Genomic DNA, 27,036 nt, shown 5'->3' with positions numbered 1-27,036 from the left:
TATTAGAAAAAATGTATTAAGCCAAGAATCAGATATGGAGAAATATAAATGTGCTTATATTTTTCCCTTATTTATTGTTATAGTCATTTAAATAACTTTAATTTTCTATATATTAGGATAATTAGAATTGTTCCAGTTATTTCATCGAATTTCATTATTTTTAAATGTTTAAAATCTTTACATGTGTATTTTTCCTTTGCCATTTTCTCTTGTAATTATCCGGTAAGTCATCTTTCTCCCATGTTGTACAAAGAGTTTTTCTTTTTTTACTGAATGAAAATTTCAAAAAATAGTTGGAAAAGACTGTTTATTGTTAGTTGCATTGATAAAGAAAATCACCTTTTTCTATGCTTTTTTCCAAAATATATTTGTGTGATAAAAGTGTGTCAAGCCCTTAGACGTGGATCATTGGTTCACGCTTTTTATACTGCAAAAATATCACCGTGGGCCAGGCACAGTGGCTCACGCCTGTAATTGCAGCACTTTGGGAGGCTGAGGCAGGTGGATCACCCAAGGTCGGGAGTTTGAGACCAGCCTGATCAACATGGAAAAACCTCGTCTCTACTAAAAATAATAATAATAATTAAAAAAGTAACTGGCATGGTGGCTCATGCTTGTAGTCCCAGCTACTCGGGAGGCTGAGGCAGAGGAATCACTTGAACCCAAGAGGCCAAGTTTGTGATGAGCCGAGATTGCACTATTGCACTCCAACCGGGGCAACAAAAGCAAAACTCTGTCTAAAAAAAAAAAAAAAAAAAAAAAAAAACACCTTGCTCCCTTCCTAAAAATGCTTCTAGATCTACTCTCTATAAATTCCAATTCAATATAATGAACTAGAACCAATGAACCTGCATTTTTGAAGAGTACATATGTGATTATGATCAATGCCACTTGAACCACACTGTGAAAATCAATGAAATAAGAGAAAATGTTGCACTGTTAAGCTTACATTTTCCTCTCTTCCAGGCTTTTTCTGTTGTGTACATTAGTAGTATCCCTAAAACATAGAACAATTACCTCAAAAGGTAAATCAGTATATAATTAATGATTCATTCATGTAGATGATACTGAGAATATTTATACACGTTGATTTCTGTACCTGTATAGAAATGACATAATACTCTTCTCTGCTCATACTGTGACTTTTCAAAGATAGGATCTAGTGCAATGAAAATTGCACTAAAGCTTAAATCTTAGTTTTTAATGTTCAGATAGTTAAGTTTGGTAATGGATTTCATTGGGTATACTCAATGGAAATATGAAGGGATTATAACCCTCAGTCATACCTACAATTTCAACTATTTAACATTGGAAAGACAGGTCCATATACGGTGAAGGTTGATTATCCTGTCAGCTTTTGCTCTATTCCTTTGGAAATTCTGCTTCTCCTTAGGGTTTTCTTGTTTGGATTATGATAACAACCAGAGACTAAATCTCATAGATCACAGCTTCTTCTTCCAAGGATCTGATTAAGCACAGATTATACATAAAGTGAAATATAAAGCAAATTAATAATACTATAAATAACTCATATTGTGTCCTGGGTTATTTCTTATGCAAACAATGCTGACACTGTTCTATGGTAAAATATTGGTCTTTCTCATAGGTTGCAATCTAGGACAGGTATGCCTTAAGAGTCCTGGTTTACACAAGTGTGATTACTAATGGTAGTTCTTTTCAATCTCAAACATCCTAGTTAAGATGATCAATATATGATTTCTCTACCTATGTATTTCTTTGAACCTACTTTCTATTATATATCCCCTAGTGTTTTTTCTTTTATATTTCCCAGTAGGCCTGTATGTGGAAGAAACAATTTTATTCCCATGGCTCATCAATCATAGAGTTTTAGTCCCTTTGAAACTAAGACTAACAGAGCAATTTAGCCTCTGTGACAATCCTAATATCTTGTCCACGCAGTTCACTTTCTCTTACATGATAAATAGAAATCTAATTATTGACTTTAGAGAATGACTTAGATTGATAATTAGCTAATAGAAAATGAATATCTTGTGTGCACAATAAATAAAATATCTGCATAATATAAAGATAAAGTGGCTGAAGCATAATAGCCAGTGGAAGAAAAAGAAGTAAAAGAGGGTAGAGAGGTGATCAAGAGCCAGGTCATAGAAGGTTTTTAAATCTAGTAGAGTTAGATTTTATTGTGCTGGGAACCCACAAAAAGACTGGAAGATAATACAATCTCATTTATACTTTATAATGATTACTCAGAAGAATAGATTGCAGAGAATGAAAAAATTAACTAGGAACCAATGGCGTTAATTTAGATTACAGAAGATGGTAGTTTAGACTGTTGTGGTTTTCATAAAAAACAAGGAGAAATAAATAATAAATAGGTTCAAAGCCATTTCGAAGCTAGAGTTATTGAGGTTTGTGAAGGCATGGGTACAGAAAAAGCATCTAAAGAGGTAAATCAGCAGAAGCCCCTGTAAGATGGTTAGGATAGAGGAGAAATTAGAAGTTCTGTTTTGCTTTCATTAGTTTTGATATACCTATTAGAGATCATAAGGCTATAAATTCAAAAACACTGTTTAATATATAAATCTGCTGTTCTAGAGATAAATTAGGGCTAAGAGATACTTATATGTCATTAGTGTATCAGTGTTAATTTCTGGAATCCGTTCCAGGATTGGCCCTAGCATTCAGTCATTATAGATTGTGCAGAAAGTGCCCATGCTTCTGAAATATTCTTCACCTAATCCTTGTTTCTTTAAACTTACCTATTTTATGTCTCACTATCCTGAAGCTTTCTTTTCACTAATACACTAAATACAAATAAATACCATGCTAAATAATAAAGACATACATGTTAATTACCTTAAGTAGATGGTCTTTTGACTAACCCCACTGTAATAGACTTGCTGGTTCATCAAACATTTTCTGCTTCCTTTTTGTGTATACTGACTGGTGGTTGTGGCATGCTTCATGCTCTCAACATGTTGTCTACTACTTGTTTGCACAGGCAAAATGAAACTTAATGCCTACTGAAACTTGGTTGTATTTGCTATATTTCTTATGGCAGCTTCACTGGCTACCTAATTGTATCGTTGAATTAAACATTTAGACGTGATATAAATATGAAAATAGTGTTGCATGTTTGAAACTTCAGTTGAATAATATACAAGTATTCAACAATGGTAATTTAAAAATTATTACGGTCAAATTAGATATGGGCCAAAACATCAATAAAAGGCTGGAACATTTTTAAAATACTAAAATTGTTCTGTATTTAAAATCTTTTATAAATGTCTAAATTTTTGTTCCACTTTAAAGAAAGTGATGCTAATACTCATAACAATACTCATAGTACTATGATACTCACTACGTCATAGTACTATGAGTATCACTATGTCAAAGAAAGTATCTTTGATACTTAGTATCAACGAAAGTGATACTAATACTCATAGTCATTATATCATTGGCTATTTATGCAAAAACAACAGTTTACAAATGAGGATAAGCAGAACTACATTAAAAGATTGGTCTTATATCAAAGGTTGACAAATCAACACATGTTTATGTGTTTTAAATTAAAACAACCTGTTTAACATATTCAGGTATTATTTGTATAATTTGCTGCCTCGACTGACTTTGTAAAACCAACCACTGCTTGAATAACATCAAATAATAGGGCTTTTATTATACTTCAAGAGATGTTCAGTTGGGTCTACGAATTCCTAAAATTTAAGAGACTTTTAAAATACTGTAAAGAGAAAAATGTTTTAAAAGATAGGCCTTTCAGATAACATATGTATAGATATATATATACACACACTATCTATTTAGCATGAGTGCCTAATCTAACAATTCCACATTTGGATACGTTTGTCCACATTTGCTGACTTCATGTCGTCCTCTCCCACTCACCGTGAAACTTATTTGAATCATCAACTATGTGAGTGCTCTTAAGAGCACCAATTGTACTTTCAATTTTTATCTATCGATAACATGACCTCTATCACATGAGACTGTGGTGCATTCTTCCCTTGAAACATTATCTGTCCTCATTTTCTGTAACAATCTTACTTTTGCTTTTCTTCCTACCTTCTGGATATACATTAAGGATTTTCTTCCTGCTCCTTAAATGTTAGTAATCAATAGGGTCTTATAAGAGACCTTCTTGCTTCTTTTCTCTCTCCACATACCTCATTCTTCAAGTCTCATGGTTTCAAGTGATCTCTATATATTTAATGTCTCTTACTCTAAACAAGGATAGATTAACATCCTGGGCAATAGTCTTGACCATCCTACTGCTAACTTAACATGGTATATGGATGTCCTATGGGCACCTGAAAGGAAAATTTAAGGGAAAATAAATCTGGTCAAGGATAATAAAAACATTCCTAAAAAGAATATAAAATTAAAACATCATAACATAAATTCAACATAGGTTTTCAACATATGAAAACATTCATAACATAAATACAAAGTAAAAACATTCCTAAAAAGAGTACAAGGGTGTTTTTTTAACCTGGTAATATGATGTATTTTAATGGTATAGCTATTGGAGGGAATGACATTGGTTAAAAGAGAGATGGGTAAGCTAGTGGAGCAGAAGAGGGTGCAGAAACAGATCCACAACATATATACACATATGATTTATAGAAATGGTAATACTCAAGATTTTCTTAATAACTTTTTCTGAGTTTATTGAATATGAGGAAAATAAAACTTGATCTTTACATCACATCATAGATAAAACAATAAATAACTCCACAGACACTTTGGATTTGAATGTAAATATATATATATGTGTGTGTGTGTGTGTATATATATATATAATTACAGCTTTTAGAGTAAATCATAGTAGCAAATCTTTGTGATATTAAGATAAACAAAGATGTTATAGAGACAACACAAAATACTGGCCATAAAGTATAAAATGGTTAGAATCATGAATTAATGAAGAAAAACTTTCAAAACCAACACTTTCATCACTTAGTAGTTTTCAATCAAGAGTTTACAAAATAAAGTTATCTACTGAGAAATGTGGGCTACTTGAAGTCCTTTCATTCATTCAACAAATATTTATTTAGGCTATATTATGTATCAGGCACTGTTCTATTGAATGCATGATAAGAATAGTTAATAAGATAAAAATCTCTGCTCTCACATAATTTAGATCTTATATGGAAAGACTGTGAATAGAAAATAAAAATTGTATAAATATAATATGTACATATATTACATATTATGATGCATTTGACCTCATATATGCAGATATAAAAATATGCATATGTGTTTATGTATACATATACACATAGTGATGCTTGCTAGGGAGAAGATAAAGGGATGTAATTTGAATAGAGGTGTTATTATGGACTGAATTTTTGTCTCCACCTCAAATTCATATGTTAATGCTCTAACTTCCAACATGATGATATTGGAAGTGGGTCGTTTGGGAATTAATTAGGTTTCGATGAAGTCACAAAAGTAGGACCTCCATTGTGGGATTAGTGTCTTTATAAGAAGAGAAAAAGAGACCAGAGTTTGTTTCTCTCTCTCTCTCTCTCTCTCTCTCTCTCTCTCGCTCTCGCTCTCCCCCTCTCTCTCTTCATCATGTGAGGAAAGAACAAGAAAGTGGCCATGTGCAAGTCAGGAAGAGAACCTTCACCAGAAATGAATCTGCCAGCACCTTGATCTTGGACTTCCTAGGTTTCTAAACTATGAGAAATAGAACTATTCCAGGAAGAGGGAGTAGAAAATTCAAAGGTCCTGAGGCAAGTGTTTGACAAGTATATTCAAAAACTTACCAGGAAGTCAGATTGACTGGAGGGAGTGAGCAGAGATAAGAATAGAATAATGTTAGGTGTCAGAGGTAACTGGGTAGTTAGGTCACATAGAGCCATATAGGCCCTTGTAAGGACATCAAACATTGGAGTGTTTTGATAGGAGTGATGGTATGTTTGTTGGTATTTTAACTTGATTGTTCTGACAGCTGTGTAGAGAATAAACTAAGGGTGGTAATCATAGAATCAGGAAGAATAGTACGGGAGCAATTATAAAAATCTAGGCAAGATAAGAAGCATATGAAAAAACGTTTGACATCACTAATCATCAGAGAAATGCAAATTAAAACCTCAGTGAGACATTACCTTACGCCAGTCAGAATGACTATTATTAAAAAATCAAAATGTAACAGATGTTGGCAAGGATGCGGACGAAGGAACGTTTACACACTGTTGGTGGGAATATAAATTAGTAAAACCTCTATAAAAAACAGTATAAAGATTTCTCAAATAACTAAAAACAGAACTATCATAGATCCAGCAACCCCACTACTGGGTATCCATACAAAGAAATAAACTATTAAATAAAAAATACTCTTGCACTTGTATGTTTTTCACAGCCTATTCACAATAGCAAATATATGGAATCCACATAAGTTCCCATCAGGAGAGGACTAAATAAAGAAAATATGGTGTATATATACAAAGAAATACTACTCAGTCATAAAAAAGAATGAAATAATGTATTTTGCAGTAACATGGATGAAACTGAAAGCCATTATCTTGAGTGAAATATCTCAGAAAACAAAGTCAAATATCACACGTTCTTACTTACATGTGGGAGTTAAATAACGTGTACACATGGACATAGAGTGTGGGATAATAGCCACTGGAGACTCAGAATGGTAGGAGGATGGAAAGGGGGTGGAGGATGAGAAATTTATGAGTACAGTGTAATTTATTCTGGTGATGGTTCTACTAAAAGCCCAGACTTCACCACCATGCAATATATACATGTAACAAAACTGCACTTGTACCCCCAAAATCTTAAAAAAAAATGCAGGCAAGAGATGATGATGTTTTGGAGCAGTAATCATGGAGGTGGTTTGATGTAGGCAGTTTAGGGATATATTGTGATGATGGAGCTCTGGTACTGTTCATGTATAAAATGTATAGTTGGAAAAACTGAGGAGTTCATCATGATTCTTATGACTCGGGGCCTGAACATTTGAAAGAACAGTGTTACGTACTGAGATAATGCAGAGAGAAAAGCAAGGTTTTTAATGAATAGTTAAGAGAAAAATTAGAAATTCGGTTTTGATATGTTCAATTTGAGATGTGTATTACACAGTAAGATAAACAAATTGAGAGTTCACAGGAAAGATTGGGGTGGAAATAAATTTTGGGAATTGCATGCCCAAACAACACTTAAAGTTGTAAGACTTTGTGCAATCCACAAAATAAAAGATATGGAGAGAGAAAAAATAATAAGAGCTGTAAGGACTGAGTCCTTGGGCACAACATGTAGTGTTCAGGGTGAGGAAGAAACAGTGAAGAGGAACATAATCCAAAATGGCCCAACAGAAGGAAAAATGTTAAAACATAAAGCCCAGTGAGAAAATGTGCCAAGGAAGATTGGGTACTCAATAAGATTAAATACTGCTAAGAAATAAGAATTTACCATTGGACTTAGTAATATGAAGTTCACTGGTGACTTTGTTAACGACCAGTGAATTGGCGGGGATTACAGTTTGATTGCAGTGAGTTCAAGAAAATGGAAGAAGATTCTCCAGAGACAGCAATGACTGACAACTTCTGGGAGGTTTTCTATAAAAAGAAGCGGAATGGTTAGGTAGTTGTTCAGATGGGCAGGAGACAAATGCACAGGGTAAGAGCAAAAACAGAATAGAGCAGTAGACAGGAAAAGTTGATGAATAGAAGAAATCTTAAATATTTGAGGGTATAAGTGTGATGGAGCTAAAATGTTGCTGCTTGTGCAATCTCGTATATAAGAAAGACATGAGAGCTCATTGAAATTATTGCTGGTGTTTACAATTTGATATTTTCAAGATACTCAAAACAAAAACCCCAGGCAAAACAAAGAAAAAAACACCTCATGTTTGAGGTTTTGAAATATAAAGATATTGCATTATATATCAACTTTATGCTTAGTTGTTCAAAATTTTGAAAAAAATGTTTCTTTTATGATGTTGAAAACCACATTTGCAACTCTCATCTCTCTCCACACACCAGGAGTCTCTCCCAAATGCAGACCTTCCATTGACTTCAAAGAAATAATTTCACATGGAATCAGTAGGACGGGGTTAAGAACTGAACCCAAATAAAATGCAGATATTGCAGGTATATTGAGAGATGTGGCAGACCATATATAGTAGACTTTTGCAAATGTATAGGAAGTTCATTCTGAAAATATATCTTTTGATAAACAAGTTGAAATTGTTATTGAAAATTTTACCAAAATGCATGCATGCACTATTTATTTTTACAATAAGCCAATACACCTGTGTTATTTGATATCAAGCAAAATCAGAATTTTACTCCCTTCTTATATAGATACATTCAGATTTTTCATTATTTAAAATGTTATAAAATTTATTTAAAATATATATAAATATTTCTAGATTTCTGTGTATATGCATTATCAAACATATTAAAATATTTTGAAATTTAATTCTCTTTAGTTATTTAAAATAATTTTAACTGTTACATATTAAATTCAAAAATTATATTTTTAATTATATTTTTAATTTTTAAATTTTATTTATTTATTTATTTTGACACGGAGTCTCACTCCTTCACCAGGCTGAAGTGCAGCGGCTTGATCTCGGTTCACTGCAACCTCTGCTTCCCGGGTTCAAGCAGTTCTTCTGCCTCAGCCTCCCGAGTAGCTGGGATTACAGGCGTGCGCCACCACGCCCAGCTAATTTTTGTATTTGTAGTAGAGACAGGGTTTCACCATGTTGATGAGGCTTGTCTCTATCTCGTGACCTCATGATCTGCCCTCCTCGGCCTCCCAAAGTGCTGGGATTACAGGCGTGAGCCACTGCACCCAGCCTAATTATTTTATTATTACTGAACACAAGGCAATGTACCAGAAGCTATCAAAACTCACATATAAACATGACTACTAGTAGGACAGAAAGGTAATTATGAACAGTGGAGAGTTATGTAGTATTGAAAAATGTACATATACAATAATGCTAATATTTATATATAACCAAAATATACATGTAAGTTTAAAAGCTGGGTAAAATAAAGTATAATTTATAATTTCTTTACTGATGACATTCATTTTTCTAGAAAGACAAATTAAAATTTGAAAAGAAATAGTAGGAGTTTTATAATTCTTACCTTTAGGCTCAAAAATATATATCACAAAGATAGAATTATTTCACAAAATGGCTTTAATTTCATTCTTACCATCCATTTTATAGCTTACTGAATAATTCTAATTCATATAAACTACAGATCCTTTATGTAGAAAGCACATACCATTAAGACAAACAATAACTAAAAACAAATCTAGCTAGTGTGGTTTGTATCTGTTAAAACGTTGACTCTCAAATGTTAAAAATAAAAATGAAATGTTCATGCTCTTCTAAATTTACTCCCTTTTCTCTCTATCTCTGTCTCTATTTTTCTTTCTCTCTTACCTTAGCTTTGTTAACTTGATTGTTATGGATCCATACCAAAAATATATTGCTGTCCATTCAATTACATATTTATCCTGAGAACAAAATATTATTTTCACAAAGAATAATGCTATGCAAAGTAACAGGAAACATACTATGAATAAAGTCTCTTTTTATTTGCATAATTTTTTTTATACTTTTAAGTCTTGGGATACATGTGTAGCACGTGCAGGTTTGTTACACAGGTATACACATGCCATGCTGGTTTGCTGCACCCATCAACCCATCATCTACATTAGGTATTTCTCCTAATGCTATCCCTCCTCTAGCCACCCACCCCGCAAGAGACTCCCACGTGTGATGTTCTTCTCCCTGTGTCCATGTGTTCTCTTTGTTCAACTCCCACTTATGAATGAGAACATGCAGTGTTTGGTTTTCTGTTCCTGTGTTAGCTTGCTGAGAATGATGGTTTCCATCTTCATCCCTGTCCCTGCAAAGGACATAACCTCATCCTTTTTTATGGCTGCATAGTATTCCATGGTGTGTATGTGCTACATTTTCTTTATCCAGTCTATTATTGATGAGCATTTGGGTTGGTTCCAAGTCTTTGCTATTGTGAATAATGCTGCAACAAACATATGTATGTATGTGCCTTTATAGTAGAATGATTTATAATCTTTTGAGTATATACCTAGTAATGGGATTGCTGGATCAAATGGTATTTCTTGTTCTAGATCTTTGAGGAATCACCACACTGTCTTCCACAATGGCTGAACTAATTTAAATTCCCACCAACAGTGTAAAAGCATTCCTATTTCTCTACATCTTCTCCAGCATCTGTGGTTTCCTGACTTTTTAATGATCACCATTCTAACTGGCATGAGATGATATCTCATTGTGGTTTTGATTTGCATTTCTCTAATGAGCAGTGATTATGACCTATTTTTCATACGTTTGTTGGCCACATAGATATCTTCTTTTAAGAAGTTTCTGTTAATATCCTTTGTCTACTTTTTGATGGGATTGTTTCTTTTTTTCTTGTAAATTTAAGTTCTTCATGGATTTTGGATATTAACCCTTTGTCAGATGGATAGATTGCAAAAATTTTCTTCCATTCTGTAGGTTGCCTGTTCACTCTGATGATAGTTTCTCTTGCTGTGCGGAAGCTCTTTAGAAAAATTTAGTGCTGTTACCAAAACATTGGTTTTGTGTATGAAAACCTAAATAGCCATAAAGAATGACATCTTAACAGTTTGTGAATCTGTCAAATATATTTGTGAGCACTTTATTAATTTTCAAGGTAAATATTTCCTTAAGAAAAAAATTTCAAGTTTATGGTTTGAGAAATACATTAAAAGTTCATGGATTATAATTTTACCCGGTGTCAAAAATATTGAAAGTAATTATTAGTACACATATAATTTCTGTTTTTTAATTTTTACTTTTAAGTGGCATAAGGTTATTATCTAAAAGTTATGCCAAATTTGTAACGTAATGGTTATATTCTAGAATGAATACATGGGAAAGAAATCTACAGCTGTAAAACAGTAGTCTACAATATTTTATTTGTTCACACATATTATGTTGTTGTTTGTTTTTACAACTTTCACTCCTTTTTATTCATGTGTAATGCCTGTACATAATAGGACAAAACAAATAACTCCCAGATTTTTAGACTTTTAAGTTAAATTCTCCATTAGTTTATTTAACTTATTATTAAAAATCAGATTCTTGTGAATTTGTACCAGTTTTGTGCGACATAAAAAGATAAAGAAACTATCTGTAGCTATATTTTTATAATGTATACATTTGTATAGTAATATAAATTATGTAAAATTGTGCCAAGACCAGCTCAGTTGGGGAGACCCTAACCCAGGGGAACTAGAGAAATTAAAGACACACACACAGAAATATAAAGGTGTGAAGTGGGGAATCAGGGGTCTCACAGCCTTCAGAGCTGACAGCCCCAGACAGAGACTTACCCACATATTTATTAACAGCAAACCAATCATTAGCATTGTTTCTATAGATATTAAATTAATTAAAAGTATCCCTTATGGAAAATGAAGAGATGGTCCAAATTAAACGAATAGGTTGGGCTAGTTAACTGCCACAAAAACACTCCCTTAAGATATAGTTCGCTCATGCTAGTTATTTGTAGCTTAGGCATCATGCTACCTGACTTGAAACTATACTACAAGGCTACAGTAACCAAAACAGCATGGTACTGGTACCAAAACAGAGATATAGACCAATGGAACAGAACAGAGTCCTCAGAAATAATACCACACATCAACATCCATCTGATCTTTGACAAACCTGAGAAAAGAAATGGGGAAAGGATTCCTTATTTAATAAATGGTGCTGGGAAAATTGGCTAGCCATAAGTAGAAAGCTGAAACTGGATCCTTTCCTTGCTCCTTATACAAAAATTAATTCAAGATGGATTAGAGACTTAAATGTTAGACCTAATACCATAAAAACCCTAGAAGAATACCTAGGTAATACCATTCAGTACATAGGCATGGGCAAGGACTTCATGTCTAAAACACCAAAAGCAACGGCAACAAAAGCCAAAATTGACAAATGGGATCTAATTAAACTAAAGAGCTTCTGCACAGCAAAAGAAACTACCATCAGAGTGAGCAGGCAACCTACAGAATGGGAGAAAATTTTTGCAATCTACTCATCTAACAAAGGGCTAATATCCAGAACCTACAAAGAACTCAAACAAATTTACAAGAAAAAAACAACCCCATCAAAAAGTGGGCAAAGGATATGAACAGACATTTCTCAAAAGAAGACATTCATACAGCCAACAGACACATGAAAAAATGCTCATCGTCACTGGCTATCAGAGAAATGCAAATCAAAACCACAATGAGATACCATCTCACACCAGTTAGAATGGCGATCATTAAAAAGTCAGGAAACAACAGGTGCTGGAGAGGATGTGGAGAAATAGGAACACTTTTACACTGTTGGTGGGATTGTAAACTAGTTCAACCATTATGGAAAACAGTATGGTGATTCCTCAAGGATCTAGAAACTAGAAGTACCATGTGACCCAGTCATCCCATTACTGGGTATATACCCAAAGGATTATAAATCATGCTGCTATAAAGACACATGCACACGTATGTTTATTGCGGCACTATTCACAATAGCAAAGACTTGGAATCAACCCAAATGTCCATCAGTGACAGACTGGATTAAGAAAATGTGGCACATATACACCATGGAATACTATGCAGCCATAAAAAGGATGAGTTTATGTCCTTTGTAGGGACATGGATGCAGCTGGAAACCATCATTCTCAGCAAACTATAGCAAGAACAGAAAACCAAACACCGCATGTTCTCACTCATAGGTGGGAACTGAACAATGAGATCACTTGGACTAGGGAAGAGGAACATCACACACCAGGGCTTATCATGGGGAGGGGTGAGAGGGGAGGGATTGCATTGGGAGTTATACCTGATGTAAATGACAAGTTGATGGGTGCTGACGAGTTGATGGGAGCAGCACACCAACATGGTACAAGTATACATATGTAACATACCTGCACATTATGCACATGTACCCTAGAACTTAAAGTATAATAATAATAATAATAATAATAATAATAATAATAATAATAAAAGAGGGAAATCTATAGCAGTAAATGCCCACATCCGAAACCTAGAAAGATAAAAAATCCACAACTTAACATTGTAATTAAAAGAGCTAGAGAGACAAGAGCAAACTAATCCAAAAGTTAACAGAAAAAAAGATAGAAGAATTCAAGTAGATACGATATGAAAAAATCCTCCAAAAAATCAACGAATCCAGGAGCTATTTTTTTTTTAATTAACAAAATAGACTACTAGCTAGACTAATAAGAAGAGATAGAAGAATCAAATAGCCCCCACAGAAAATGATAAAGGGAATATCACCAGACCCCACAGAAATACAAACTACTATCAGACAATACTATAAATACCACTACCCAAATAAACTAGAAAATCTAGGAGAAATTGATAAATTCCTGACTGCAAACACCCTAAGAAGACTAAACCAAGAAGAAGTTGAATTCTTGAATAGACCAATAACAAGCTCTGAAATTGAGGCAGTATTTAGTAGTCTACCAACCAAAAAAAGCCTAGAACCAGATGGATTCAAAGCTGAATTCTACCAGAAATACAAAGAGGAGTTCATAGCATTCCTTTGGAAACTATCCCAAACAATTGAAAAGGAGAGACTCCTTCCTAACTCATTTTACGAAACAAACATCATCCTGATACTAAAACTGGGAAGGGACAAAACAAAGAAAGAAAACTTCCGACCAACATCCCTGATGAACATCAATGCAAAAATCTTCAATAAAATACTGGCAAACTGAATCCAGAAGCACATCAAAAAATTTATCCACCACAATAAAGACGGCTTCATAAGTGGGATGCAAGGCTGGTTCAACATATGCTAATCAATAAATGTAATCCATCACTAAACAGAACCAATGACAAAAGCTACGTGATTATTTTGATGGATGCAGAAAAGACCTTTGATACAATTCAACATCCTTTCATGTAAAAAAACTCTCAATAAAGGCCAGGCGCGGTGGCTCATGCCTGTAATCCCAGCACTTTGGGAGGACAAGGCAGGTGGATCACGAGGTCAGGATATCGAGACTGTCCTGGCTAACACGGTGAAACCCCGTCTCTACTAAAAATGCAAAAAATTAGCTGGGCGTGGTGGACAGCGCCTGTAGTCCCAGCTACTTGGGAGGTCGAGGCAGGAGAATGGGATGAACCCGGGAAGGGGAGCTTGCAGTGAGCCGAGATGGCGCCACTGAACTCCAGTCAGGAAGGCAGCGAGACTCTGTCAAAAAAAAAAAAACAAAACACAACAAAAAAACTCTCAATAAACTAGATATTGATTGATCATATCTCAAAACAATAAGAGCTATTTATGACAAACGCACAGCCAATGTCATATTGAAGTGCAAAAGCTGGAAGCATTCCTTTTGAAAACCAGTACAAGACAAAAATGCCATCTCTCAACACTCTTTTTTAACGTAGTATTGGAAGTTCTGGCCAGGGCAATCACGTAATACAAAGAAATAAAGGATACTCAAATAGGAAGAGAGGAAGTCAAGTTGTCTCTGTTTGTAGATGACATGATTTTATATTTAGAAAACCCCATCATCTGAGCCCCAAAACTTATTGAACTAGTAAGCAACTTCAACAAAGTCTCAGGATACAAAATCAATGTGCAAAAATCATAAGCATTCCTTTACACCAACAATAGGAAAGCAGATAACCAAATCACGAATAAACTTCCATTCACAATTGCTACAAAGAGAATAAAATACCTAGGAATATAAGTTACAAGGGATTTGAAGGACCTCCTCAAGGAGAACTACTAACCACTGCTCAAGGACTTAAGAGAGGACACAAACAAATGGAAAAACATTCTATCCTCATGGATAGGAAGAATAAATATTGTGAAAATGGCCATACTGTCCCAAAGTAATTTATAGATTCAATGCTATTCACTTCAAACTACCATTGATATTTTTCACAGAATTAGAAAAAAATGATTTTAAATCTCATATAAAAATCAAAGAAGATCCCATATAGCCAAGACAATCCTAAGTAAAAAGAACAAACCTGGAGGCATCACACTACCTGACTTCAAACTGTATCACAAGGCTACAGTAAACAAAACATCATAATACTGGGACCAAAGCAGACTTATAGACCAATGGAGCAAAACAGAAACCTCAGAAAGAGCACCACACATCTGCAACCATCTGATCTTCGACAAACCTGGCAAAAACAAAAAATGGGGAAAGGATCTCCTATTCAGTAAATGATGCTGAGAAAACTGGCTAGCCATATGCAGAATAATGAAACTGTACCCCTTTCTTACACCTTATACAAAAATTAAATTAATATGGATTAAAGACTTAAATGTAATGCCCCAAAACATAAAAACCCTAGAAGAAAACATAGGCAATACCATTCAGGGCATAGGCATGGGCAAAGACTTCATGACAAAAATGCCAAAAGCAATTGCAACGAAAGCCAAAATTGACAAATGGGATCTAATTAAATTAAAGAGCTTCTGCCAGTAAAAGAAACTATTATCAGAATGGGTGAAAATTTTTGTAATTGATCCATATGATAAAGATCTAATATCCAGAATTTACAAGGAACTTAAACATATTTACAACAACAACAACAAAACCATCAAAAAGTGGACAAAGGATGTGAGCAGATACTTCTCAAAAGAAGACATTTACATGGTCAACAAACATATGACAAAAAGCTTAACATCACTGATCATCAGAGAAATGCAAATCAAAACCACAATAAGATACCATATCACACCAGTTAGAATGGCGATTATTAAAAAGTCAGGAAACAATAGATGCTGACTGGACTGTGGAGAAATAGGAATGCTTTTAAACTGTTTGTGGGAATATAAATTAGCTCAACCATTGTGGAAGACAGTGTGACAATTCCTCAAGGATCTAGAACCGGAAATACCATTTGACCCAGTAATCCCATTACTGGGTATATACCCAAAGGAATATAAATCTTTCTACTATAAGGACACATACACATGTATGTTTATTGCAACACTATTTACAATAGCAAAGACATGGAACCAACCCAAATGCCCATCAAATATAGGTTGGATAAAAAAAAGAAAATTTGGCACATATACACCATGGAATACTATGCAACCATAAAAAGGAATGAGATCATGTCCTTTGTAGGGACATGGATGAAGCTGGAAGTTATCATTCTCAGAAAACTAACACAGGAACAGAAAACCAAACACTGCATGTTCTCACTCATAAGTGGGTGCTGAACATTGAGAACAAAGACAATGAGAGGGGAACAACACATGCCAGGGTCTATTGGGAGGTGGGGCCTGAGGGGAGGTAACTTAGAGGACGGATCAATTGGTGTAGCAAACCGCCATGGCACACATAAACCTATGTAACAAACCTGCACATTGTGCATATGTAACCTAATTTTCTTTTAAGAATAAATACATAAAAGAAAAAAAAAATAGATCAACTTACTTCTCTATAAAGAACACACATGTGGCAACCAAGAAAAAAGGCAGGGAAGCCAGTAAGACTACTGCCTCACCAGAGGAGACATAATGTGGCTTGGACAAGTATGGACCAGTGGAGGTAGTGAGACCTGGCTGCATTGTACATTTATTTTGAAAATGAAACTGATAGGATTTGCAGATAATTGGCCTGTGAGGAAAAATTTGATGATGATCATAGGGGTTTTGGCCTTAGTAACTGAGTCAACAATGATACCTTTGGCTGAAATGAAGAAAGGAGGATGGAGAGGAAATCATGTTTCAGTTATTTTAAGATGAAGATTCTTATTAAACATTCAAGTGGAAATCCTATAAAAATCTGAGGGATATATCAGGCAAATGCTGAAGGGAAAGGTAGCAAAGATAGGAAGGCATAGCTAGAGGTAGAATAAAACCCATGTAAATATAGTGTCCTGAAAGCAAGGAAAGATTTTGAGAAAGAAGGTGATCGAGTTCATCAACTGCTGCTGAAGAATGGAGTAAAATGAATACTGAGACTCGGATATTGGATTTGGCAAGAAGGAGGTTGTTGTTGGCTACAATGAGAAGAGTGGTTTCGGTGGTTTAGAAAAAAGTGGGAGGTATAAACATGATCATTTTAGCTTAAGCAATACATTATCCCATATCATCATGAATATTGTGAGCATGAGTTATCATTTCCTTTCTTCTCCAGAGACATTATTTGCTTTCTGGTGTCAAAGCCACATGGTTGTCTTACACCAACGATTCCCTTTCCTTTCTGCTACCCTCTGCACATTCTTGGAGCATATTGCTTATGTGCCAGTGACCAGAGTTAAACAAAATAAATCTATATTGCTTGTACTCATTTTTCCTGTTTTTTCTTTTTAATCTTTCCTTCTTCTTCCTACCTTTTTCTTCCATTTTCTTCATTTTTTTTTCCCTTCCCTATGTTAAAGACATAGGTTAAGGACAGTTCTATGTATCAGAATCTAAACTCCAATTAGGATGCTTTTTTTTGTTCCGGCGATAACTTTCTTATTTATTTAAACCATCATTCTGTCTTCCTTTAGTATGGTTTTCCTCCTGGAACACTTTGTATCACTCATTCTGAATTAACTCTTGCTGAGCTAGCTCCACAAATTTCTTTTCAATGTCTAAATTTGCTTGAATAAACACCAGAAGTATAATACATTGGAAGTCTATGATTTGAACTGTGGTCCATTGAACAGACTCATCACTGTAACTTTTATTATGCTTTTGATATTCATGGGATCAATAGTTATGACTCCTCCTGGATTACTACCATCGGTAATAATTTGAATATTCTCTCTTTTCTTTCTGGTTAGACTTCCAAATTTATTGATCATTTCAAATAACCACATTTTGGTTTTGTTGATTTTCCCCTAGATTTCCTGTTTTCAATTTAATTGATTTTTTGCTCTATTTTAATGTTTTGGTTTTTTTTTTCTCTCTCTCTTTGCTTTAGGCTTACATTGCTCTAAATTCCTAAAGTGGAAGTTTAGGTTTTGATATTAGATTGTTTTATCTCTTCTAATGTACACATTCAATCTTTTTTTAAACTTTTCCTTAGGTTATTGGAGATAGAGGTGGTATTAGGCTACACAAGTACCTTATTTAGTGGTGATTTGTGAGGCTTTGGTGCACCCATCACCTGAACAGTATACACTGCACCCAGTTTGTAGTGTTTTATCCCTTGGACCCCTCCCACCCTGCCCTCCAAGTCCCCAAAGTCCCTTGTACCATTCTTATGTCTTTGCATCCTCACAGCTTGGCTCCCACATGCCACTGAGAACAAATGATGTCTGGGTTTCCATTCGTGAGTTACTTCACTTAGAATAATAGTCTCCAATCTCACCCAGATCACTGAAAATGCCATTAATTCATTCCTTTTTATGGCTGCATAGTGTTCCATTGTGCATGCATATACCACAGTTTATCAACTCGTTGATTGATGGGCATTTGGGTTGGTTCCACTATTTTGCAATTGTAAATTGTGCTTCTATAAACATGTGCGTGCAAGTATCTTTTTCACTTAATGACTTCTTTTCCTCTGGGTAGATACCCAGTAGTGGGATTACTGGATTAAATGGTAGTTCTTTTAATTCTTTAAGGAATCTCCACACAGCTTTCCATAGTGGTTGTACTAGTTTACATTCCCACCAGCAGTGTAGAAGTGTTTCCCAATCACCAACCACATCCACATCAACGTCTACTGTTTTTTGGATTTTTTATTATGGCCATTCTTGCAGGAGTAAGGGCATATCACATTGTGGTTTTGATTTGCATTTCCCTGATCATTAGTGATGTTGAGTGTTTTTTCCAATATGTTTGTTGGCCATTTGCATATCTTCTTTTGATAATTGTCTATTCATGTCCTTAGCTTACTTTTTGATGGTATTGTTTGTTTGTTTTTTTCTTACTTACTTGTTTGAGTTCATTGTAGATTCTGGATATTAGTCCTTTGCCAGATATATAGATTGTGAAACTTTTCTCCCATTCTGTGGGTTGTCTATTTACTTGGCTGACTGTTTTTTGTTGTTGTTGTTTTTTGCTATGCAAAAGCTCTTTAGTTTAATTAAGTCCCAACTATTTATCTTTGGTTTTATTGCATTTGCTTTTGGGTTCTTTGTCATGAAATCCTTGCCTAAGCCAATTTCTAGAAGGGTTTTCCCAGTGTTATTCTTTTAGTATCAGAAGAAGTATTCTACACAGGTAATTTAGATCAAGTTAATGGAACTGTTCAGGTCAACTATATCCTTACAAATATTCTATTTGCTTAGCCTGTTAATTACTAAATTAGGATACTGAATTTTCCAACTAAAATCTTGAATTTGTCTCTTGTTCCTTTCAATTCTGTCAGTTTTTGCATCACATATTTTGAAAGTGTGTTAACTGCACACACATTTAGGAATATTGTTTCTTCTTAGATAATTGATCCCTTTATCATTATGTAAAGCCCTTCTGTATCCCTGATAATATTCTTTATTCTGAAGTTTGCTTTGTCTGAAATTAATATAGCTACTCTAGCTTTCTTTTTATTTGTGCTATAATCTTCAACCATTCTTTAGTTCCTTTTTTCTTTTCTTTTTTTTTTTTTTTTTTTTTTTTGATGAAGTTTTGCTCTTGTTGCCCAAGCTGGAGGGCAATGAGTGATGTCAGCTCACTGCAACCTCTGCCTCCTGGGTTCAAGCAATTCTCCTGCCTCAGTCTCCGAGTAGCTGGGATTACAGGCATTTGCCACCACACTTGGCTAATTTTTTGTACTTTTAGTAGAAACGGGGTTTCACCATGTTGGCCAGGCTGGTCTCGAGCTACTTACCTCGGGTGATTCACCCACCTCAGCCTCCCAAGGTGCTGGGATTACAGGGGTGAGCCACTGTGCTCAACCTGATCCTTTAGTTTCTAAAAGTACTCACAGTTAAACTAAATTTCTTAAGACAGCACACCGTTAGTGTTGTGTGTTTTTTTTTTTTAAATCTACCCTGTTAACCTTTTTAACCTATTTTTTTTCTCTTAAACTCTTTCTTTAAATTGGTATATTTAGATAATAGATATTTAAAGTAATTACTGATATAGCTAGATTAATATACACCAGGTTTGTAACTGTTTCTTCTTATTTTGATAACTTGTTTTCTGTCATCCCACTTTTTTTCTGTTTCCAATTGAACATTAATAATTCCTGTTTATCTCATCTCTTAGCATAGTGAACATTTCTTTAGTGTTTGCCCTAGAGTTTTGTGTGTGAAGAAAGCCAAATTCTGTAAAATATTTGAAGAGGTTTATTCTGGGCCAAACATGAGGACCATGGCCCATGACACAATCACAGGAGGTCCTGAGAACATGTGCCCATGGTGGTTTGAGTTACAGCCTGGCTTTATAGATTTTACGGAGACAAAGATCACTCACAAAGACGTAACTAAATACAGGTAAGGCATACATTGGTTTGGCCTGAAAAGGTAGGACATCTCAAAACCAGGGTGTCCAGTTCATACATGGATTCAAAGATTTTCTGAAGGCCAATTGAGTGAAACAGTTGAGGTTTGCCTGAAGAGTTGAGTCTGCATAAAGAAATGTTTGAGTTAAGATAAGGAGGGTTATTGGAAGCCAAGGTTCTTGTCATGTACATGAAGCATCAAAGTAAGGCTTCACAGAGAATAGATGGTAAATATGTTTTACCAGAACTTAAAGGGTGTCACATTCTCTGGAGAAGAACTAGCAAGGGAAAGAGATTCTCTACAGAATGCAAATTTCCTCCACAAAGTACTACTTTGAAGGGCCATTCCAAAATGTACCAAATAGCTATATTTTGGGATAAAATATTTCTATTTCCTTTAGGGCCTGATATCTGTCCTGTTACGATATACTGGAGTCAGTTTAGCATTTGGTACCTTATTGCTACAAAGAGTTTGTTTTTTCAGTCTTATAATCTCCATTTTTATGCTAATATTGGTCACTTGTACCTACACTCCCAAAGACAGAGGGTATAATGAGGCATGTTTGACCTGACTTCCCATTATGGATTTCTTTGGGATTCCCTTGGCCAAGAGGGAGTTCCATTCAGTATGTTGGGGGGCTTAGGATTTTATTTTTGATTCAAATTTCAATATAAATTCTAACTGCTGTATGTTCACCTTTAAATTACTATATCTCTTCCTGTCATAGCACAGAAAAGTTATGACAGAGTATCGATAATTACTCTCTTTCATTTCCTTGTAATATTACTGTTATTTATTTCACATATTTTTATGCAATTGATGCTTTATGATCAATTAAGAGAACAAAACAATTTGAGTTCCATTTTTTTTTCTTTTCCGATCTGCTTTTTACTTACTTTATCTTCCTTCTCCCTAAAGAACTTCGTTTAACATTTACTGCAAGGCAGGTCTACTGCCGAAAGAAGTCCCCATGTTTGTGTGGACTCTTTACCTTTTACTTTACTTTTAAAGGTCATTTCACTGAATATGGAAATCTAGGTTTTTCTTCTTTCAACACTAAATGTCTCAATCTACTTTATCCTTGTTTGCGTGTTTACTGATAAGATGTTATATTAGTCCATTCTCCCATTGCTATAAAGAAATACCTGAGACTGGGTAATTTAGAAGAAAAAGAGGTTTAATTGGCTTACTGTTCTGCAAGCTGTACAGAAAGCATGGTTGGGGAGACCGCAAGAAACTTTCTTTTTTTTTTTTGAGACGGAGTCTTGCTCTGTCTCCCAGGCTGGAGTGCGGTGGCATGATCTTGGCTCACTGCAAGCTCCACCTCCCGGGTTCATGCCATTCTCCTGCTTCAGCCACCCTAGTAGCTGGGTCTACAGGTGCCTGCCACCATGCCTGGCTGATTTTTTTTTGTATTTTTAGTAGAGATGGGGTTTCATCATGTTAGTCAGGATGGTCTCGATCTCCTGACCTCATGAACCACCTGCCTTGGCCTCCCAAAGTGCTGGGATTACAGGCATGAGCCACCGCGGCTGGCCAGGAAACTTTCAATCATGGTGAAAGGTGAAGGGGAAGCAGGCTTGTTTCACATGGCCAGAACAGAAAGTGGTGGGAGAAAGGTGTCACACAAATTTAAACAACCAGATTCCCTGAGAACTCACTTACTATCATGACCAAGGGTGATGGTGCTAAACCATTCATGAGAACTCTACCCCCTTAATCCAGTCACCTCCACCAGGTCCCACTTTCAACACTGAGTACTACTATTCCAAATGAGATCTGGTGGGAACACAGACTCAAACTATATCATTCCACCTCAGGAACTTCCAAATCTTATTTCCTTCTTGCATTCCAAAAGATAATCATCCCTTCTCAACTGTTCCCCAAGTCTTAGCTTATTCCAGCCTTAACTCAAAAGTCCAAAGTCCAAAATGTCATCTGACACAAGGCAATTCCCTCCACCTATGAGCCTGTAAAATCAAAAACACATTAGTTACTCCCAAGATACAATGGGGGTAAAAGCATTAGGTAAATACTCCCATTCCAAAAGAGAAGTCAGCCAGTAGAAAGGGGCTACAGGCCCCATCAAAGTCCAAAACTCAACAGGGCAGTCATTAAATCTTAAAGCTCCAAAATAATCTCATTTGACTCCATGTCTCACATCCAGGGCATACTGGTGCAAGAGGTGAGTTCCTAAGGCTTTGGGCAGCCCTTCCCCTGTGGCTTTGCAGAGGTCAGCTCCCACTGCTGCTCTCATGGGCTGGTGTTGAGTGCCTGCAGCCTTTTCATGAGCAGGGTATAAACTGTTAGTGTATCTACCATTCTGGGGTCTGGAGGATGGTGGCTGTTTTCTCACAACCCTAGCTGGGACTCTGTATGGGGACTCCAACCCCACATTTATCTTCCTCACTGCCCTGGTAGAGATTCTCCACAAGGGCTCCACCCATGCAACAGGCTACTCCTGCCTGGACATCCAGGCTTCTTCATACATCCTCTGAAATCTAGATGGAGTCTCCCAAGCCTCAACTCTTGCTGTCTGCACATCCACAGGCTTAACACCATGTGGAAGACACCAAGGCTTACAGCTTGTGCCCTCTGAAGCAGCAGCATGAGTACCTGGGCCCTTTTGAGCCATGGCTAGAGCTGGAGTGTCCAGGAAGCAAGGAGCTGTCTCCAAGGCTGCACAGTGTAGTGGGGCCCTGGGCCTCACCCACAAAAACATTCTCTCTTAGGCCTCTTTGCCTGTGATGGGAAGGTTGCCATGAGGGTCTCTAAAATGGCTTCAGGGCCTTTTTCCCCAGTGTCTTGGCTTTTAGTACTTGCCTTTCTTTTAATTATGCAAATTTCTTCAGCTGGTTTGAATTCCTACCCCAGATAATGTTTTTATATATATATATATGTTATATATAACATTATTCCTACCCCAGATAATGTTTGTATATGTGTGTATGTATGTATATAGTTATATATATATATAATGTGTGTATGTATGTAGTTTTATATATATATATAGTTGTTGTTGTTGTTGTTACTGCATAGCCAGCCTACACATTTTCCAAACTTTTATACTTTGCTTTCCTTTTAAATATAAGTTACAATTTCAGGATATTTCTTTCCTCATACATATGAGAACAGGATTTTAGAAGGAGCCAGGCTACACTGGATGCTTTTCTGCTGAGAAATTTCATCCTCTGGATACCCTAAATCATCACTCTGAAGTTCAAAATTCCACAGATCCCTAGAGCAAGGGGACAATGCAGCCAACATTTTGCTAATGCATAACAAAAGTAACCTTTGCTCTAGTTCCCAATAAATTCTTCATCTCCATCTGAGACCTCAGATGATCATATGATAGCGATATGATCATATGATAGTGATATGATCATATAGTGATATGGCCATCTCTGTCCATATCACTATCAGAATTTTGGTCAAAACCATTCAATAAATCTCTAGTTCTAAATTTTCAAAACTTTCCTCATCTTTCCTCTCTTCTAAGACTTCCCAACTGTTCCAGCCCATTACCCAATTCCAATTTCACTTCCACATTTTCAGGTATCTTTATAGCAATGTTTCACTCCTTGGTACAAATTTTCTATATATGTTCATTCTCACGTTGCTATAAAGAAATGCCTGAGTCTGGGTTATGAAGAAAAGTGGTTTGATTGGCTCACAGTTCTGCAGGCTGTACAGAAAGAATGGCTGGGGAGGCCTCAGGAAACTTTCAGTCATGGTGGAAATTGAAGGAGAAGCAGACTTGTCTTACATAGCCAGAGCAAGAAGAGAGAGACAGTGGCGTTGCCACACACTTTTAAACAACCAGATCTTGTGAGAACTCAGTATCATGAGCAAGGGGGATGTGCTAAACCACTTGTGAGAACTCTTCCACCATTATCTAGTCACCTCCCACCATACTACACCTCCAACACAGGGGAATACAATTTGGCATGAGGTTTGGTGGGAACACAGATCCAAACACTGTCAGACTTTTACTGTAATTCTTATTCTTGTTCCTCCACACAGCTCCGCTACCCAACAGATTCTTTCAAGATTTTGTCTTTGTCTGTGGTTTTCTGCAGGTTGAATATATAATTAAAGGAATTATTTTTGGTATTTATTTTTATGTGTCCTCTCAGTTTCCTGGATCTATGGTTTCATGTTTGTCATTAATTTTGGAAAGTTTTTGGGCATTATTCCTTCAAATATGTCTTCCCCTCTATTCTTTATTTCTACTTTTTATTACAATGATGCTTATGTTACATCTTTTGAAATTGCCTCCATAGTTATTTGATGTCCTGTTCTATTTTTTAATTTGTTATATTTTTTCTCTCTGTATTTCAGTTTAAGAAGTTTGCATTAACCTATTTTTGAACTCATTTGTTCTTTATTCTGCCATGACCAGTCTACATATGATGCCACAAGAAATTTTCTTCATTTCTGTTACAATTTTTTAAATTTGTAGCATTTTTAGTACTTTTATTTCTCTGCTTTTATTTCCCAATGGGTTTTGCTGTCTATTTTTTCCACTGAAGCTGCTAACATATTACTCATAGTCATTTTACATTTCAGATTCAAAAATTCTAACATACAAGTTATATCTGAGTATGATTCTGATGCTTCCTTTGGTTTTCACATTTTATTTCTTTCTTTCTTTTTGGCATGCCTTATAATTCTTTTGTTGAAATGGGAACTGTTGTTTTAGATATTAGGAACTGAGGTACATCAGCCTTCAGAGTGAAGATTCATGTGAATCTTGTTAGTAGTTGTGTTGTGTTTAATATCTTCTGTAGCTGTAGATGTCAACGGCTTTACCCTCATATAGTGTTCTTGTTCTTGTATGCCCCCGTGAGGTACACTTCGCTAGATTATGAGAAAATATGTAAATATGTTGCTAATCTCAAAACAGAGATAAAACTGTTAGGTGCCAAAATCGGAATGAAACTGAAACCTAGAGGAGTCAATGTCAAAAAAACTAATGGGGGCTGCATAACCAGATGTATCTCTATCTGGATTTTTAGTGCCTAGACAAGGCCAGAAGTAGAGTCCTATATGCAAAAGCAGTGAGGAACTGAGCTCCTTCTCACACGGAGTATATGTCTTGCAATTATTTAAGTTATAATTCACTCTCTTTATTTTAGAGTCCTGTTGGGGTGATAGTAAGATGCAGGGAGAAGGAAAGAGCTATAATCTTAAATTTAAATGTCTATTTTTTCTGGGTCTGCGTTTATGGACATTAAAATTCACAAATGTTTCTTCTGTGGTACAGGATTTCTACTGCCCTTTAGTAAGATAGAAAGACAAGCGAGGATGGAATGGAAGCAGTGCCCTTCTGTGAGCTAGGATAAGGTTCTGATAGGGATTTTTTCTTGGAGAGTGGGCTTTACTTTTGGAGGATGTTCTGGTAGCATTTTACAGAGAATTGTCTTTGCTCCAGGCTAGGTCCACCAAGGATATGTTTTTGGATCTTCATACATGAACCTAGTGCAGCTAGTGTAAACAAACCTCAAAAATATGTGGGGATCTCAATGAGACTGAATCCTCCATGAGCTCTCTAATGCTGGCTCACACCCAGTCTCCACCAATTTATCAAAAGTACAATTTAAATGTTCTTAGATTATGGCTCCAGTGTCTTCTGCTCCAGGTGTGTAGATGCCAACTCTCACTCTCTGAGTACACATGACTTCTTAGACTTGGGAAAGGGAGCTTCTCCTGCATCCTCAGTCTTCTGGATGATCCAAGTAAAACCATTTTATTGGTTTTTGTAATTTCCACGGTGTTTCAGTTTGTTAGCTTTTTCTGTTTAGGATGGTAGAGATGACATCAGAGCTCTTAAATGTCAGAGCTAAAACTGCAAGTCTCCACTTAATATCTTCATTGTTTAAAAATATTAAAAGTCACTTTATGAATCTTCAGAATGGATTCCATTCAAAATTACTAGCAGTGGTCCTAGTATCTGTATATTTTCAGAATATTCAAGTAAATTTTCTGAAAGATTATTTACACTTTTTACTTCTTTGTATAACTTAAGTTATTGTGTCTATGTCATATTATCTTTAAATTGACATTTTTTCTCATGTCTAACTCATATAGCCCAATAGAACATATGGTAAGTCTATAAGCATAAAAATCACAATGTGGACCATTCCATTTGCAATGAGGTTCAGGTATTAGATATTAATTAGATGATGTCAAACTAAAACTAAATAATGATATAGCATTGGCCCAAGAAATCTCACAGAGCTGAAATGTATTTTCTGTCTATTTGTATAGTTTACGTAGTCCCTCTAACTGCAAATTCTGGTTTCTAACTGAATTCTATTCCTGTGTTTATTTATGATAGCCATTCATCAGATTTATAAATGCATAGCCATTGCATAACTCTTTAGGTATGTGCACATAAAATAAATGAAAACAAATGCTTTCATTAACACAGCTGTTCTATAATATTTGGTTCAAATAATTCTATACTTACTTCCCACAGACAAAAGAATTGGGAAAGGAAAAGGAAGTTAATATAAAAATACAAATGTACCTCTCCTTTTAGTCAAAAAACCAGAAGTAGGGGAACTGATACTAACACTCTAAAACCACATAGAGGGTAGATAC

This window comes from Macaca fascicularis, chromosome 8 (genome assembly GCF_037993035.2).
Source record: "Macaca fascicularis isolate 582-1 chromosome 8, T2T-MFA8v1.1".
Taxonomy (NCBI): Eukaryota; Metazoa; Chordata; class Mammalia; order Primates; family Cercopithecidae; genus Macaca; species Macaca fascicularis.
This window is presented reverse-complemented; position numbering follows the sequence as displayed.